The following is a 14,267-nucleotide window of genomic DNA, read 5'->3' as shown; positions in this document are numbered from 1 at the left end:
TTCAGAGCAAAGCTGAGCTGCAGAAACAGAATTATGGGCCTGGAGCCCACAAGCAGCAGTTCCCGCCTTGGTTTGTTAAGGCTGTTTGCATGAATATCTGATTAATAATTGGCCAGAGAGCGGGCAAATACATCTGTGCCTTTGCATAAGAATGCTCAGGGCTGGTTGGATATTAATGCTGGGCGTCTGGAATCCATCCTGCAAGTCTGACGCAGGCATGACAGTACAAAATAGCAACATTAATGTTTCCCGAAATACAGTGGTACTTCTGGTTATGAACTTAATTCATCCCGGAGGTCTGTTCTTAACCAGAAATCACTCTTAACCTGAAGCACCACTGTAGCTGATGGGGCCTACTGCTGCTGCCGTGCCGCCAGCACGCGATTTCTGTTCTCATCCTGGGGCAAAGTTCTTAACCCGAGGTACTATTTCCGGGATAGCGGCGTCTGTAACCCGTAGTGTTTGTAACCCAAGGGTTTGTAACCCGAGGTACCACTGTATACAAAAGACAGGGGCAGAATCCAGAACACACAGTAGGGCAGTATCTTCATTGAAACAAATAAAATGGTGAGCAAATTCTCCAAGCAAAGTACAGTGGTACCTCGGTTTATGAACTTAATCCGTTCCAGAAGTCCGTTCTTAAACGGAAACCGTTCTAAAACCGAGGCTTCCAGCAAAATGGAAAAACACAATGAGACACCCAACATTAAAAACTTCCCTAAACAGGACTGCCTTCAGATGTCTTCCAAAAGTGAGATAGTTGTTTCTCTCCTTGACATCTGATGTGAGGGCGTTCCAGAGGGTGGGCACCACTACCAAGAAGGCCCTCTGCCTATGTTTCCAAGTAACATCACTTCTCGCAGTGTTGGAAATCTCCAGAGGGCCCTTGGAACTGGATCTCACTGTCCGGACTGAACAACGGAGCTGGAGAATGAAGGGATGGGGGGAGGTTTCAGATGGTTAAATTGTGGATTACTAACTCAGCGATAGAGTATCTCTGGTTCCATCCTCAGCACCTCCTGTTTGAAACCCTGGAGAGCTGCAGCTGGATATTACTGAGCTGAGATGGACCATCGGTCTGACTCTGCCCAGTTTCCTACATTAAAGGTAAAGGGACCCCTGACCATTAGGTCCAGTCGTGGCTGACTCTGGGGTTGCGGAGCTCATCTCGCTTTATTGGCCGAGGGAGCCGGCGTACAGATTCCGGGTCATGTGGCCAGCATGAGTAAGCCACTTCTGGCGAACCAGAGCAGCGCACGGAAACACCGTTTACCTTCCTACCTTATTTATCTACTTGCACTTTGACGTGCTTTCGAACTGCTAGGTTGGCAGGAGCAGGGACCAAGCAACGGGAGCTCACCCCGTCGCGGGCATTCGAACCGCCGACCTTCTGATCAGCGAGCCCTAGGCTCTGTGGTTTAACCCACAACGCCACCCTATTAAAGGCACAGGAGATTTTTTGGGAGTGGAGGGCGCTGGAAAAAACCCACACACATGTGACTTTTCAAGAGCAGGTATTGCATTGCCTACTTTTGTACTCTTTTCAATATCGGGCACGCTCTCATTCCGCAGCACAGTAGCTCTCTGTTCAAGCACCTGGCCTCGTTCTGTGCCAGGGCAGGTTCCAGGATTTTCAAGTGCTGCTGAAGAGGTGGCACACCCATCTCAGGGGTAGGAGTGGTTTCTGTTGCTCAACTCCCAGCTCTCAAGTTGATTTGGGAGTGGCGGCTCTCGGAACTCCGAGGGCACTCTTCAGTTCTCTGCGCGTCGCTGGCTGGTGCTGGATGCGGCTCGCTGTTTGGGAAGGGTAAGCAAAGAGGGCAAAGAGAAGCTCTGTCCATTTTTTTTTGGTGGGGAGAGAGAGGGGCCTACTGATAGGGGGAGAAGCTTCAGTCCCTTGCAATATAGAGAGGAGCGCTTCAGGTTATAGTTTCTAAACCATTAATGCACTTTCGCTGGCGTAATCCTGCCTGGCTTTTCCGACACGAAACTTACTTGTTTGCCAACTGGCAGGTGTGTTTGCTGCGGGGCGGGTGAGCTGCTCAAAACTTTGCGGGTGAAGAAGTCATGGTTCATAGGTGTTCACTGAGAGGAAATGTTCCCAGTTCTGAATTGCTCCAGTGAGATCGCCTTGTTGTTCTGAGGATGGTTTTATATATGTTGTAAAAACTAGGACATTTGCTTCCAGTGCTTATATAACCAGGGTGGATTCCTTCCTTCCTTTCTTTCTCTTTAAAAATGTTAGGCTGCCTTTGCCAAGTGTAAGAATAGAAACCTTGCAGAGTCTTGCTGTGCAAACTCCTTTAGATTAAAGGGCCATTTCACACCGTATACAGGCACTTTCAAAAACTCAGAACTTCCTGACATACTTAGCTATCTTGTATCAAGCCAGACATTTGATCCATCAAGCTCATTGTTGTCTAAAATGACAGGCAGCTGTCTCTGGGGTTTCAGGCAGGGGGCATTCCTAGCCTTACCTGGAGCTGCCGGAGTTTCAATTTGGGATTTTCTGACGCTGGATTACAGCCCTTCCCCTGAGAAGCACATCTTCTTGACATACATGTTTGCAGGCCTATACGCTTGTTGCTTTTCACCTTTCTGGGTGTCCACCTTTAGCAGATATCTAAAAGTGCAAACTGGCCATACAGAGTTTCGTTTAATTTTCCACAAGCATAAATTTAGACAACAGAATACTAATACTGGTCTCCTGGCGACCGGGTGCAAGTGCTGCTGTTTCTTATGCATTAGGGCACTATTGCGGTGGTGTGCCAATTCAATTCTGAAGTCCAAAATAATGAAACAAGCATCTGTAGGCATGCATGTGCTTAAATAGCCGCTTGCTGACTAATTTTTAAAAAATGAAAAGGATGCTGCAGGCTGTGGTATGGCCATGCCAGCCTAGATGCTGCTGCATGTTTGCTGCTGCCTGCTTTTCCTTCTGCTCCCTCAATGGCCATTGGAATGTGGGGTGGCTCTGGGCTGCAGGGCCCTAGCTGCGCCATTGCAGATTATTGATTCTAGCTGCTCTTTAATACTGCTTAATCCAGAGGTTTTCAACCTTTTTGGAGTCCATGGCTCCCTTGACCAACTACATTCCTTCTGTGGCTCCCCTGTGGGGCTCAGGAGCCCAGTTATGTCACCCCTTGCCTGCAGAGCTGGCAGCCCCTCACCCCTTTTTGAGGCTGACTCAGTTTCTGGCAACCAGCACCCCCTAGCCAGTCCCTTAGGCACCTGGGAGGTTTGTAGCCAGGGCTCCCGCTGCAACAAACAGCCATGCAACCCTTTGGGAGGCAGAGATGTGAGAGGGCATCAGAGGAGGGAGGGAAGTAAAGAGGGACAGAGGCCAGTGTTGCTTGCGGCACCCCGGCCATCACTTAAGGCACCCTGGTTGAAAACCACCGCCTTAATCACGGGAGTTTCTAAGTGTAAAGATTGCAAAAAGCACACAGTGGATAAACTCAATTAATCGCAAAAAACCCCAAAGAAAACGTCTTTGAAATGCCTGCTAAGATAGAAGATTTAGTATAGTTATGTTTGCAAAGGACTCTATTTTGTATCTGATTTTTCTCAATGTTCCCTTAACTACTACAGTGGACGCTCGGGTTGTGAACGTGATCCGTGCAGGAAGCACGTCCGCAACCTGCAGCGTCCGCAACCTGCAGCGCCACGTCTGCGCACATGCAGGTCACGATTTGGCGCTTCTGTGCATGCGCAAAGCGCGATTTAGCACTTATGCTCAAGCGCCGAAACCCGGAAGTAACCCGTTCCGGTACTTCCAGGTTTGGTGCGGTGAGCAACCAGAAATCGTACAACCCAAAGCATCTGTAATCCGAGGTATGACTGTATTAGATTTGGAACAGAACAGGTGGTAGCTGTGTTTTGACTTGCACAGCTTTCCTTACTTTTTTCTTTTTAACCAGCGCAATATGTGCTGCGTTACAGGACTTCACAGCGCTGTGTGGAGTGGGCGTCCTAAGTGGAAGCGGTGGGAGAATGAAAACTGGTGGCAGGCACAGAAAATGAGGAATATTATTTATGGCAGAGGCTGGCCACATCAGTAGTGGTTGAGAATGTTAGGGTGGTGAATCCTGGCGGTGCTCATCAGCATGGGAGAGATTTCATTATTATTATTATTATTATTATTATTATTATTATTATTATTATTAAGGCAGAAAGTTAACTTCAGAGTTAGTGAGAGTAGTTGTGGGCTGCAAGAAAGCAAAGTTTTCTTTGATCAGGGTTCATGAAAGCTTAAGTGTTTCTACGATGATGACTCAGAAATCATGGCCTGTGCAGCTAGATGGTAATGCTATTTTTGCTGCTAGCATGAGTCCTATCAACTGCCTCTTCTGTTCTGGATCCTGGCCTTGTGACTCACTAATGCCAGCGCATAGAATAGCATTGTTGTAAGAATGGGAGTGTGCCTTATCTAGGAACACAAGAAGTTGCCTTACTTAAATTGAATCAGATGTTTGGCCCATCTAGCTCAAGGCTGTGTTCAGACGTGGGGTTTATTGTGTTAAGTTTTAAGTTAAGGTTTATAATGCCAGCTCTTCTTTTCCTGGTTTTCTAACATTCCTTCTACACCGTCTTACCTGTTGCGTTATGGGAAACTGGCTTTTGGGTTGACACGCTGCCATGTTGCGTCAAATTTTTAAATGGTGGGGAAGAACTGTATGCAAGGATACCACCCCAGATTTCAACTGGCAAGTGGCAGAAGTGGGATCATGAAAACCGTGGGGAAATGGCAAGACACTTGCAATTTTCCAAGTTGATTGGGTTGCAAATGGGTTATTTAATGGGAAGAGGTTAGTGCAGAAATGAGTGCTAAAGCTTGGCTAGATTCCATTAGATTTCCAAAAGTGGCTTTTGAAATATGTGCGAAATATCACATAAAATGATCAAGTAAGGAAAGGCCTCACGTTGGGCAAAAGATCCCTGCATAGCACACATGGTCCATTCCATCTCTACAATTCTATGAATTTGTGCTTTTGTGGGACCTTCTGCATGCAAAAAAATGCTCTACCACTGAGCTATGGTCCTTTCCTAACATCCTTATTTGCAGAAACCCAAGTCTTAGACCTGAGCAGACAAGCTCCCTTTGACCCCTGCTACTCTTCTGCCTAGGGATGCGGCTGGCGCTGTGGGTTAAACCACAGAGCCTAGGACTTGCCGATCAGAAGGTTGACGGTTGGAATCCCCGTGACGGGGTGAGCTCCTGTTGCTCAGTCCCTGCTCCTGCCAACCCAGCAGTTCGAAAGCACATCAAAGTGCAAGTAGATAAATAGGTACCGCTCCAGCAGGAAGGTAAATGGTGTTTCTGTGTGCTGCTCTGGTTCGCCAGAAGCGGCTTAGTCATGCTGGCCACATGATGCCAGTAAAGCGAGATGAGCGTCGCAACCCCAGAGTCGGCCACGACTGGACCTAATGGTCAGGGGTCCCTTTACCTTTACTTACTCTTCTGCTGCACGCAGCAAAACTTAGAGGAACCCTCTGGTCTCTTCTGAAATCAAATTCTGCACTTCCGTGTTAGGATATTTCCTTTCCACCTTAAACAGGGAGCAGGCTGTTGTTTGAGTCACAGGCTGCGTACTTTCGTGTTGTAGGAAAAGGATGTGCTGCTCGTCTCTCAGCTAAAAAACACACTCCCCGCCTGTGCTTTTACGTCGGGGCAAGGTAGGCAGGCCTGATGAGAACAGCATTTGGCAAGTGGGGGAATGTCTCCGCAATAAGTGCACTCAATAGTTGGAGGTGAGGAAAGTCGAACCTTCAATTCTTGGTGCTGCATGTATATGACGGTGTTCAGTCAGTGGAAAATAGCAGAGGTCATGTCCCCATTGCTGAAGAATCTGTGACTGTGTTAATATCCAAGGCAAGGAGGATGAGGAGCAAGCGGTCAAGGTAAGATGCAACAAAACGAGCATCTTTGTTAGTTGGGTTTGCGGCCAACGCTGGTGTTGAACTGGCAACCTAAGTCATGAACCTAAGGATCTGGCTTGTGCACCACCACCCAGTTCTGGCAAAAGGAGAGAACTGGAGGAGGAACCAAGCACTGGGAGGCCAGAGTAGGTCAGGCGACATTCCTTATCCCCTGTAGAAACTCCAGGGACTGCCAGACTTGGTAGTCAGGTGTCCAGAAGGCCTCCTCCTTCTGAGCTACACCTTGCCTTCTTCCAGCTTTGCTTCATCCTTGACTGCACAGGAGTCATTTACAGATTAGCAGCTGTTAATTGCTGGGAAAGAGCAGATCCATGGGGCAATTTCAGAGATAAACATTCCTGGGGCCCTGTCATAAATGCTTTCTTGGAAAGAGTAATTTATAGTAATGGTTTGAAATAACTGAGCTGCCCTCACCAAATGACCGGACCCATTTTATTGATTCGCTGTCTGAAGAAACCATCTTAAGAAACCAAAGTACGCAAATTTTTAACCATTAAACCACTGGAAAAAAGCGAGGTGTACATTTACTGAGAAGGAGGACGGAAGGCACAAGAATCTGGATCCACTGCAGATCTGTGATGCTATAAAAGGGTAGACCATTTTATTTCTTGTTCTTTTGACTTTCTGACAGGATATGGCATTTTGGTCTCATGGGGATAGCCCATGTTACATTCTGGTAACTGAAGGCATTTTTTATTGGGAAGCACACAGTAAATGTGTTCTCTACTGGAGACGACTTGAGCTTTATTTCATTCGTATATAGCATAAAGCTGATCTAAATATCCATCTTTTTATTTGAAACAATGCTGTGCTCTTGTTTTGCATGGAAGGTGATTTAGCTTTCTATTTTATATCTTTCCCCACCCCTCCATATTAGTATTTTATTTCTTTAAATAATTTATACCCAGCTGCTCTTCAGCCCTACCATCTCCCAGAGCAATTTACAGATTAGCGATCTAAAAAGACATAGCACAAAAGAAAATGAGTTGGTAGGGAGGAGATAAGCAAACTCTGGTACTAATTCTTCGTTGCGTTGCATAATACTATTGTTGTTGTTGGTTGCATAATACTATTATTAAAAATTCTGTCGGTGCAATGATTTCTTCTTGCAGAACAAGAAGGTATATATATAATAATTGCATGTTTAATGAATGAAGGTATGAACATAGGGAACTGCCTTATAATTTTAAAGGCCATTGTTTCTTCTAGTGCACCCTGCTCTGCCGCTCACAAGAGGTCTTTCCCTTCGCTGCTAGATGTTACCCTTGTACTGGAGATAGAAGGGCTTGCACCTGGGAACCTTCTGTGTGTAAAGTGCACACTCTTATCAGGGAACTTTGGGACTTCCCATATCTTCCTATATACATAAAAATGTAAGGCTGTCGTCACGCTGCATGTGATGCACACGAAAACACTTGTGATCAAAGGACTTGCTAATCTAGAGGCAAGAGCACCATACTGTAGAAGGTCTGCAGCTTCTATGCATTATAGACGGGGAGTATTTGGGAAGAGAGCTCTTTCCAGCTGACCAAGTGGTACTCCTGAGGTATTTGTGAATAGGAGATAGAGATTGCTTTGGAGACTATCTCTCTGTTGTTGTTTTTAATTGCTTTTACTCTTTACGCAGCAACAGCCAGTTCTCTCTCTCTTATGCAAGCACTTTTCATGTACAGGAGATCTAACTGCAGGCTTCGTGTCAGCTTTGTCCTCTCAGAAATGAATGTCATTTAATGCCCTTTTGGAGATGTATGTTGAGCACTGGTTGTACAAAGCAATAAGCACAAAATTTTAGGCGTTCTTATGTGACGCAATCTCTTCTGAGTTCACAGGTTGAAATGAGAGACTTAAGTCACATCTACGCCATAAAGCACTCTAAACTAGACATAGCTTTATCCAAAAAATCGTAGTCTGTTAAGGGTTCTGACCTCACCAAGCTAGAATATCCAGGATCCTTAAACTACAGTTTCCAGGATTCTCCTCTATGGTAAAAGTGGTATCAGAGTGCTTTAAATTTACGGAATAGATGTGACCTAAGGCAGGCTTCCAAACTTTCTACCTTCCTGAGGCCTGTTTGACACTGACTTGTTTCGGGCGTAGCTTTAATTACTAAACGGGGCAGCCGGATCCTACTGCCACCCCGTAAGGACAGAAAGTGTCTGGCACATGTCTCTCGGTGACTAGCAGCAGGTTCACAAGGTTTTCTGACTCCCACCTGTGTTAACATTAGCAATAACAATAACAAAATGTCCCCGTCCTCTCCTCAGGCTGTTGAAATGAAGAAAGCTGGCTTTTATTTTTTTGGCAGGAATGGGGGAAACTAGGAGCAGGGTTTTTACATAAGAGGGCCATGAAGTCATTTCTGTTAATGGAAAACGAATCTTAAGCTGAGAAATGTGTTTAGATGTGCTGAATTCTAAGTGTGGTTCTCTCCCAGCACTGCCCCCAACTTCGCACTTGGCTCATGTTGATTCAAAGCTCTATTTAAAAACAAAAACCCTGATGCCCAGGGAAACTTGTTTTCATCACATCTGGCTGACCACGCTATATTTATTAATGCATTTGTATGCTGCCTTTCTGCTGAGGCACCCATACTTTACAATTGGAAAGTACTAAAAAAAAAAAAAATTTGAATGGTATGCAGTACAGAGCGACAGTCCTTTCAGGGGATGATGGCTCCCAAACTCTCTGTGCTGGGCACCCTGGCCACTGCAGTCCCTCAGGGCACCCAAGCAATGTTTGAAATTCACCAGGTGTATTTTGCACGTGGGTATCAGCCACTTGTCACCAAGTAAAGATGTGCGGGTGCCATGATGGTGCCTGATATCTTCACCATCTGGAGGTGCATGCCTGGAGATCCTTCAGTCTTGACTCTTTTCTCACATTATCAACACACCCTGAAGAATCTACCTGTGATATTTTATTTGCCCTATCAGAACGAATTTCAGGAACCAAAAAGTTGTATTGAAAAATAGGACTTTTGAGACACCTGGCCCGCCCCAATATGGCAACTTGACATTTTGTTTTGGCGACTATAACCCTGGTTTAGGGAGCCATTTGGTGCCTAGCTTATATATCGTGAGTTTCTAACGCACCCAAGTCTTAAGCAGCCCTAGGGAAGGTGGGGAAGGGGCTGCCACCATGTTGACTGCTGCTTGATGGGGCATATTCTGTGACTAAGCAGGTTCTTGGTGGACAGACAAAAATGGGAGGGTTGGGATCAGGTTCAGGTGTGTGTGTTCGCAAGTTGTACAAGCCCATCTTGTCCTTATGGATTGCCACAAGGGTGGATTCCCCACCCCTGAACTGAAAAATAGCTCTGTGAGAAGAGAAAACAGCTTTGCCCAGTGCCGGATTTACATATAAGCTAAACAAGCTATAGCTTAGGGCCCCACTCTCTTGGCCCCCCCCCCCAAAAAAAAATGTAAAGGAAAAAAACCTGGATGTACATTTCCAAAATATAAGATAAAAAACAAATAAAATAAAACCAGTGTGATAAAATACATGTTTTCTTATGTGCAAACGGCTTTAGATACCTATTAGGTCCATTAATTACCATTTAGCATATATTCAACACAAAAAACAGCGACAATTTGTTGTTGACAAAGGGCAGCTGGACATTTAAAGGGCCCCATTACCTTTAGTAGCTTAGGGCCACATCAAACTTAAATCCGGCCCTGGCCTTGCCCCCTGTTTTTCTTGTAAATGGTCCAAAACACAGAAACCTAGCCAGCCAGGTCTCTTCTCTCCGTGTGTCCCCTCACCCCCCCCCCCACCACATTGACTGTCAACATTGCTGGAGTGTACAGCCAGGTTTGTGAAGGTCTTGCTTGCCTTCCACAGAAATGCTAATTGTGTATCTATATTAACAGTTCTTTTGTCCCACAGTTGCACTGGCTTGTGGTGAAACAATGGAGCTGTTTTGCTTGAGGTGGCATTATAGCGCCATCTTGTTTAATTGTGTTTTGGGTCTGAAGTTGTAAGTGCCAGATTCATTTATTTATTTCAACCCAGTCGGTGCCCACAAAGCAAACCGGTGTTACTATGTGGTGCGAAAGTTCACTTTGCCCTTGGCATACAATAGGCGTAATCAAGAGGGATCTCGACTGGCTCAGAGAAGTTCTGATTGTTTCGATAAAATCCCTGCAGGGACTGTGCACATTTATAAAGGCAATTTGGAAAGGTACATTTTCCAAGAACAGGACGGCCAGTGGTTTGTGGTCTTGTCCTTCTTGACATGTAACTTTTGAGTGTGTTTTTTGGTCTGTTTGTTTGTTTTGCCCTTGAGGTGCTGTTAGGCAGCTAAAACGTCACAGTAGTTAAAACGTAAAATATGTACAAAGACAACCAGGAATAGCAGTGCCAACATCACCAGATAGAGAATAAAAAGGGTGCCAGTTTCCTGAAGATCATCAATAGGGCTGGGTGATATACATAGGCGCCGACTCCATGGGGCCTGAGGGGGCCCGAGCCCCCTCAAAAATTCGTTTGGGGGGGCTCTGCCCCCCCAATAATTTAAGAAAATTATTAGTTATATTATGCTTTGTAAAATCACAAAATTATGTTGGTATTTTTTATTTTCCTTGTTTGACGATAGTTACCTTTTAAAATACATTCAGTAATGAGTTAAAACAAAGCCACTCCCGATCTAGAGAGGGGGTGGGGTTGCGGGCTCTCGACCCATCAACAATCTCGCGGGGCTGGCGTCAGCCCCTCGAGAAGCAGGGATTCCCCCTAGCTCATCGCCCACGGCGGCAGCCAATCGGCTGCCGCAAAGGACGGGCCCTCACAGGTTCACTTAAGGTCGGGGCAGCCCGGGGCTCGCCCCTTTCGTTCCCCCAGCAGCAGCGGTTTGGAGGTCTTGGCCCCCCCAATATTTTTTATAAGTCAGTATGGGCCCCCGCCCCCCAATATTTTTTATAAGTCGGCGCCCCTGGTGATATATTGATATATATATTGATATATCCTCCAAAACTGGTTTGAAGTCGATATTGTGATATCAGTTTCATAATTTGTGACCTGGTGATACAGCATGGTGTGTGTGTGTGTGTGTGTGTGTGTGTGTGTGTGTTATGAAAAAAATCACAACGTGAGAAAAAACATGAAGCCAGCCAATAGCTCCATCCTTACTTCAGACAATGCGATATATCGGTATATTGTGATGTTTAGCTGGTGATATATCGCAATGTTGAAAACCCGATATCGCCCAGCCCTAGTCATTAAAACATAGGAACTTGCATTCTACAGAGTCAAATGGTTGCCCATCTAGCTCAGTATCACTGACACCGTCTTATGAGTGGCTTTCCAGAATTTCAAACAGAATTTCAAACAGGGACCTCTCCAACCCCTACCTGGAGATGCCTGGATTTGAACCCATGAGCTCAGAGCAATAAGAATAAGAATAATTTATTATTTATACCCCACCCATCTGGCTGAGTTTCCCCAGCCACTCTGGGCGGCTCCCAATCAAGTGTTAAAAACAGTACAGCATTACATGTTAAAAACTTCCCTGAACAGGGCTGCCTTCAGATGTCTTTCAAAGATAGGATAGCTGCTTATTCACATCTGAAGGGCAGGTGCCACTACCGAGAAGGCCCTCTGTCTGGTTCCCTGTAACCTCACTTCTTGCAATGAGGAAACTGCCAGAAGGCCCTCGGCGCTGGATCTCAGTGTCCGGGCTGAATGATGGGGGTGGAGACGCTCCTTCAGGTATACAGGACCGAGGCTACAATAGCTCTTCAAGCAGTGGTGTAGTGTGGGCAGGGGGGGGGGCTGTTGCCCCGGGCACAGTTTTCTGAGGGCGCATTTTGCTCCTCACGCTGCACTCTGCCAGTCCTGCATCGTTTTGCGAGTCCGATCCCACACCCCAGCCTTGCAAAGCAGTGTGGGGCTAGAGGGGTGTTAGGAGGATGCAGCAGGCCTTCCAAGCGGTTCAGTCAGACTGATTGGAAGGGCCCATGTCTGCCCTGTTGTGCTTCCTTTTCCTCGTGTAGCCCTCTGCCCCACGGTGCGCCATGAAGACACGTCCACCAGGGTTGAATAAAAATGAAGGCGGCATGCACAACCTTGTTTTGCAAAGATAAGGGACAATTGAGGAAACTGCGCCCTCGTTTTGAAAACCCATGGTGGAGATTTCTTGATTGTCAGCCCCACCGAAAAGATCGAAATTCTGCAAACCTTTTTCCTCTGTCACTTCTTTGTCTATAACCAGGCAGGTATGGCAAGGGCAGAGCAATTCCTTCCATTTTTTTTCAGGTGCTGCCATTTGACTGTCCAACAGCAGGCTTAGGTTACCGTTGCTAAGGCTTGTGGTCACGCTTTGTTGGAAAGCTGCCCGGCAGAAATAAAGATGCAGTTTATATGTGCAATGGCAAAACTGGTTTAAACAGGGCCCAGCTCTTCTTTACTTTTGCTGCAGTCCCTGGCGCATGTGTCTGTGTGTGCGCTGCCTCGGTTAGTGTGCCAAAGGAGTTGAAAGTTCATCCAAGAGGGATGATGTTTATCGGGCAAGCTGTTCATAACGTGCTGCGTTTGTCAGAGGCTTTAGCAAAAGGGCTGGAAGTTAGGCTTGGGTCTTTTGCTTTCAATTAGGCTATCCCTAGCACCCCAAAATTACAGAGTTGCTGTGTGCTGATAATCCAGAAAAATTGTATATGCAGGTGGAAGGAAAAGCACTGCTTAATTGTGAATAATTAAATCATGGTATTCACTCCTGCAGGAAGTAATGATGGTAAAGGTTAAAAGGTAAAGGACCCCTGGACTGTTAAGTCCAGTCAAAGGCGACTATGGGGTTGCGGCGCTCAATCTTGCTTTCAGGCCGAGGGAGCCGGTGTTTGTCCACAGACAGCTTTCTGGGTCATGTGGCCAGCAGGACTAAACCGCTTCTGGCACAACAGGACACCATGACAGAAGCCAGAGCGCACGGAAACGCTGTTTACCTTCCTGCCACAGCGGTACCTATTTATCTATTTGCACTGGTGTGCTTTTGAACAGCTAGGTTGGCAGGAGCTGGGGCAGAGCAATGGAAGCTAACCCTGTCGTGGGGGTTCAAACCACCGACCTTCTGATCGGCAAGTACAAGAGGGTCAGTGGTTTGGACCACAGCGTCACCCGTACAGGGGCTAACAAAGGCGTCGTGACACCTGGGGCGGGGCGTCGCTATGTATGATGCATGCGCTGTACATAGTGGTATGCCAGTGCTGCCGCTCCAGCGCTGTACGGACGGTTCCGGGATCCCTTCGTCGCCACTACAGCTGCGAACAGAGGATCCTCTACATGCAGCTGTAGTGGCGATGGAGAGATCCCACTGCTGTCCGTACGACGCTTGGGCGGCACTGACAGCAAACCGCTATGTACAGCGCATATGCGGTGTTGCTACGTACAGCGCATGCGTGCGCCGCCGCACATGTGCTGTACATAGTGGTTTGCCGCTGGCACCGGGATCCTCTGCTCTGCCCCCCCCCCAGACATACCAAGAACTCAGGCCAATATAGGTTTCAGTAGTGGGAGTGGTCCCTACTCGCAAATCAATAGTCAGTTGTAACAAAAACTAATCCATTTTCTACGTTTCTCAGAGATAACAACTACGTGTGGGTAGATCAACATGTATCTTGATCTTTTTTGTGTGCAAACGTAGAAAATAACAGGATATATTCTTCAAACTTGCACAACCCTTTAAAAATTAGCTGATGAAGGAGAATACACCGAAACAGGGCTCTGTCCTGGTTTCTGATCCATAATTGACTTCTGACTTCTGCTCAATGATTGAAACTAAGACCTTCACGTCGAATCTGACTATGGACTAACGTGAACTTATCTCTACTAATTCTGTAATGAATTATTGTGTTATATATATCCTTATGAGTTTGAGTTTGTAATCTCTGTTTTGAGTTTGTAATCTCTATTTGAGTTTGTAATCCTTGACAGAATACATATTTTCAAATGGATTAGTTTTTGTTACAACTATTGATTTGTGAGTAGGGACCACTCCCACTATTGAAACTTATATTGGCCTGAGTTCTTGGTGTGCTTTTTTCTTGGTATATGTAATAACAAGAACTCCAATTTATTTAACCCCCCTTCCCAGACATGGCACCCGGGGCGCCCCCCCCCCCATTGTGACGCCACTGCACCCGTGTCCCAGTAAATGATGGTCACCAACTTAGATGGCTTTAAAAGAGGATTGGGCTGAGTTTTGGAGAAGGCTGTCAATGGGCACTGGCCACAATGGTTGTGGTCTACCATCTTTGAATGCCAGCTGCCTGGAATTGTGGGTGAGGAGAGTGCTGTTGTGCTCAGTTTCTGTTTGTAGGCTTCCCATAGGCTCTTGG

General features: G+C 46.4%; 1 protein-coding gene across 4 annotated transcripts in view; it reads left to right on the top strand.

Annotated features, from left to right (window-relative positions):
* The window catches only part of NEDD4L (NEDD4 like E3 ubiquitin protein ligase), a 269,669-nt gene that overhangs the window by 81,047 nt on the left and 174,355 nt on the right, over nucleotides 1–14,267 (top strand). Inside the window, exon 1 of one of the 4 annotated variants that reach the window (XM_081929593.1) lies at nucleotides 1,745–1,807. The exons of the other annotated variants lie outside the window; for them this stretch is intronic. The gene's annotated coding sequence lies outside the window, so the exon portion shown is untranslated. Of the gene's footprint in view, nucleotides 1–1,744; nucleotides 1,808–14,267 lie in introns of those variants that run through there. 4 annotated transcript variants of the gene reach the window in all.

Source organism: Podarcis melisellensis, assembly GCF_964234715.1.
Source record: "Podarcis melisellensis genome assembly, chromosome: 11".
Classification (NCBI taxonomy): Eukaryota; Metazoa; Chordata; class Lepidosauria; order Squamata; family Lacertidae; genus Podarcis; species Podarcis melisellensis.
This window is presented reverse-complemented; position numbering and strand designations above follow the sequence as displayed.